Below are 4,506 nucleotides of genomic sequence, written 5' to 3'. Positions count from 1 at the left end.
TGTTTTTCCTCTGGCTACATTAAGACTTTCTTTTTCTCTTTGCATTCAAGAGTCTTACTATGAAGTGCTTAAGTATTGTTTTCTTTGTATTTATCCTGCTGGAAGTTTGTAGAGCTTTTTGAAGCTATAGCTCTTTTCGGCATACTTCATCCTTTTTCCTTTCCATGATTCAGTCCTGATCCATATTCCAGACCAATAATCCTCTCTTCTGCTATGTCTAACTTGATATTAAACACATTTGCTGAGTTTTTAGTATCAGTTATTATTTTATACACTTCTGGATTTCCATTTGATTTTTTAAAGATTTACTTATTTGAGAGAGAGAGAGAGAGAAAGCATGTGTATGAGTAATTGGGGGGAGGGTGGGGGAGAGGTAGAGGGCTCCTTGCTGAACTGGGAGCCCAGGGCCTTGTTCCCAGGACCCTGGGATCATGACCTGAGCTGAAGGCAGACACTTAAGCAACTGTGCCACCCAGGTGCCCCTCCATTTGATTTTTTAAATGGATTACAACTGTTATCTACTTTCTTAAAGTGTATTAATTACAGTTATTTAAAAGTCCCTGTCTGATAACTCAAGTATCTGTATCATCTACGGGGTCATTCTACCATCTATTTTTTTTTTCTCTTGTTTTTGGTCATTTGTCCTGTTTTTGGTATGACTGATAATGTTTTCATAAATGCCATACATTGTTTTAAAAAAATTCTCCAATCTCAGGCATGGCCCATCCAAGCAGTACTTATTTTATTTATTTTATTTTATTTTATTTTATTTTTGCAAGACTGATGCTTCATTTTTTATTTCCCCTCTGCCCTCCCAACCCCATCCTGTGTTGGTTATACCCATTTGAACATTTCCAAGCATAAGACCATAAGTAAGTCTTAAAACAGAGGAGCAGAATTTTTGTCTAAACTGTAATGGAAGGGGATTAACAGTGGCAAGAATAGCATAAGTGTTGTGTAGTAACAAAAGCTACCCAGATCTTCTTGGTGGACAAAGCATAAAAGACTTAAAATCTATAGAAGACTTAGAATCTGTCCCCCTGACCACCCTTTCCCATCCCTGTCCCCCAAGCCCCTGCTCCCACCCCACCTCCCATTAATAGTGTTAACAAAAGTTTAACATTCCAGTTCTAAAATGCAAATGATTTGTGTATAACTGCTGTTGCAACAGGTGTGGACAGAAAGACAATACAGTCCTCTCTATCTATGTGATGTTTCCCAGAATATAAAGATGAGTTCCATGATGATGGGGCCCTCACTGAGCTGCCAGGTCCTTCCATGGATCACTGACACCAAGGCACTGTCCAGATTGTTCATGTATTGTGAAGGAAGGTTGGCTATTGCTCCCTGCTTGATAGCTAACCTGATCTGAGTCAAATGTCTCATGTAGTCCTAGTTTAGTTATTCCATCTTCCTTCAGAAGCTTCAGGTGGGGACAGAGAGCAAGGCAAAAAGCCTTGGCAATGTGTTCAGTCAATCAGCTATGATCTGCAAGATCACTCAGGCGACTGTGATAGTCATCATTTTCTAGGAAAAACACTCTGTTCATCTGATGACTTTTCCATTTGCCTTATACTCTGATCCATGGAATATCTTCACACTTGTTATAGATTCCATTGATCTTCCCATCTACAGGATTATAACATCCTTGTTAAGTTTCTTGTTGTCATCCACCCAGTTCTCCCGAAGTTCATTATTCCCATAGTCCTCCAATATCTTCAAAAATTTCATTTTTTGTAATTATCTTCTGTTTCAGTTGCTGCAATGGGAGCAAAAGACTGCTCAACAGGGTATTTCACAGAATCAGAAGATATTAGATTCAGAAATATTATCAATATTCTTACACATAGTACTTCTGGGGGCTCCTCCAGTAAGCTTCCCACCTTCTGAAATCACCAGATAAAGAGCAGTCACTGGTCTTTATGTTTTTTTTTTTTTTTAAGATTTTATTTATTTATTTGAGGGAGAAAGCATGAGCAGGGGGGAGGGGCAGAGGGAGAAGGAGAAGCAGACTCCCCGCTGAGCAGGGAGCCTGATGTGGGACTCTATCCTAGGACCCTGGGATCATGACCTGAGCTGAAGGCAGACACTTAACTGACAGCCACCCAGGAGCCCAGTCCTTATGTTAAAAGGACTACCCTCAGAAAGCTTTTCTAAAAATTCCCTCACCATACATTTCAATTGGGGCCTGGCCTGAAAATTCTTTTTTTTTTTTTTTCATGTTTCCAAAAGTAAAATCTATTAGGAACAAGTCATAAACATGTACAAGAAGTTATAAGAAATGATTATCACGATTAGTTACAAATGCAAAATAATATCTACTTATCTCAGACTTGTGAACATAATAATTAAGATCAATCTCATAGGCTAGTTCAAATATTACTTACAATTTAGATAAGTTGGTCAAGTATTATCTGAATACACACCACATGTGATAAACTTATATTACCTCTTCTCCTCCTTTACTATTTGCAGGTACGTGCCAATATGGGGGAAAAGAAATGTAATTTCCATTTACATATTAACTGAGAAGAATAGTATTTCTACTGTGTATGTTTGGACTGTAAAAAAGTTAAGGTACATTTTCCTTTTAAAAGAACAAAAAGGTAAAAATAAATTGCCGAAAGTTTAACTGATAAAAGTTTAATATCAACTTACTATAAAAATGAAAAAAATGTTTTGAAACAGATACCATACAATTATTATGTCATCTCCCTACTGATCTGAAACTACAGAAGGCATTTAAGGAAGGAATGCTATGTCAAAAACCAAGACTAACCCAAGGGATGTATGTCACTTTAAAAATCTGATTTGCAGGAAAACTAGATGCTTGGCCTAGTTTTAAAGCTAATTACAAAATCCATTTTTTGATGGTCCAGACACTTTGCCATTTCTTCCAACTCAACAGAACTTCCATCGATTTCTACATTCATTGCAGACAACAAATGTTGTCATCGGTTCATCAAAAATACCGAGTTTGTACCTGTAAGTACAATTCTTCTTTTTACATTTGCCACATGTGAATAAGTCAGTCTGGGTTCCACCTGTCTTGGCCATCTGATACTCTCTGATGGCTTCTTTGGGTAAGTTTTTCCACATCTCTTTGAGTTCATCACCAGCCATTTTCTCTGCTTATTCTAGCGAATAAGTCAGGAGAAATATTTCCACACAGTACATTTTTCCTTAAATTTGGATTCTTAGCATCTTTAAGATTTGATATTCTACTTCATACTCTATTTCTGTGTTTCATGTCTGTATTCCTTATTTCTTGATGTATAGCTTCCTCAATTTGAGATCCTAATTCTTTCTCATCAGCTCCAATAGCGACGTAATCCTCTCCTGTTCTGAAAGCTGCGGCAAACATCTCCCTATGCTTTAACCGTACAGAATCAGAAGTGCTTGGTGCCCGAGGAGAAAATGAAACATAAGTATCTCGAACATTTGTCTCATCCTTTCTGCTGCTTACGTTGCCACTGGAACTACTTTATTCTCTTGCTTCAGGGCTATTCTGTGATGTAATTGCAGTATCTTTTTTCTTTTCTTCATGGTCTTTATCTGTTGATGGTCCATCTAATAACTTTTCCCAGGATTTGATGAGAGACTTTGCTAAAGATGTAATGTCTTCATCTGTACTCTGCTTCCTAATAGCATTTACTGACATTCCAATTCTTGTGGACTGTAATAATTCCAGGATCATGGGAATATGCTTAAGCTCCTTCAGTAAATCCAGTGCTCCATCATAATGCTGTCACATATAAAGTTGATTGTTCCAACACATCAGAAATGTGGCATAAGCTGTTTTCCAAGTAGAAGCAATAGATAGATTTGCATTAATTTCACCACACTCTCCTTTTTTACTCAGATCTCTTTGGTGAGACTGGAGTCAGAGATACAAGCGCGTTCTTCTTCTGCACCATCTTGTTCGTCTTCTTGGCAATGTGGACCACCTCGTCCTCCATGGCTCCCACAGGTCTTCCCCACGCCCAGCGCATTTGGGTCGGGAAGTGGGTGAAGCTGGAGCTGAGGGGACGGCAGGACGAGAGCTCAGGTGCTGGATGAGCCCACCACAGCAGGCCCGGGCCTAGGCCCTTCCTCACAAACCAAGCCCGCAGCAGCGGCGGCCTGGCCTGAAAATCCTTAAGCTTAGTAAGTATCCAGCTGATGGGTGAAGTAATACTCTTCCTTTCTTGTGGGATCCCTGAGTAGCCATGAGTGGTTCTGTAGTAGCCCACCTCTCCTATCCCCAATTCAGCAAACTGTTTCACAGTGTCATAAACATATTCTCATTCTCTCTCAAGCTATCCTAGCATACTTCTTAGTAGAGTAGGCACTCAAACACTTGTTTAATAAACAGTTGGGATGGATGAAGAAATTCAGTTTACCCACATGCCAACTGTATGGTAATAAAATTATAAACTTCAACTATGGCTGAAATATCCCTTTAGATTTTATCTGGACTTAGCATATTTGGTTTTATATTGAATAGTTGTCTTTCTAAAATCAATA

General features: G+C 38.8%; 1 pseudogene; it reads right to left on the bottom strand.

Annotated features, from left to right (window-relative positions):
• Window positions 1–2,566: 2,566 nt before the first annotated feature.
• Window positions 2,567–3,756, bottom strand: LOC102740912 (transcription elongation factor A protein 1 pseudogene; annotated as a pseudogene).
• Window positions 3,757–4,506: the final 750 nt, after the last annotated feature.

Source organism: Leptonychotes weddellii, chromosome 2 (genome assembly GCF_054177405.1).
Source record: "Leptonychotes weddellii isolate Sample4059 chromosome 2, ASM5417740v2, whole genome shotgun sequence".
NCBI lineage: Eukaryota > Metazoa > Chordata > Mammalia > Carnivora > Phocidae > Leptonychotes > Leptonychotes weddellii.
This window is presented reverse-complemented; position numbering and strand designations above follow the sequence as displayed.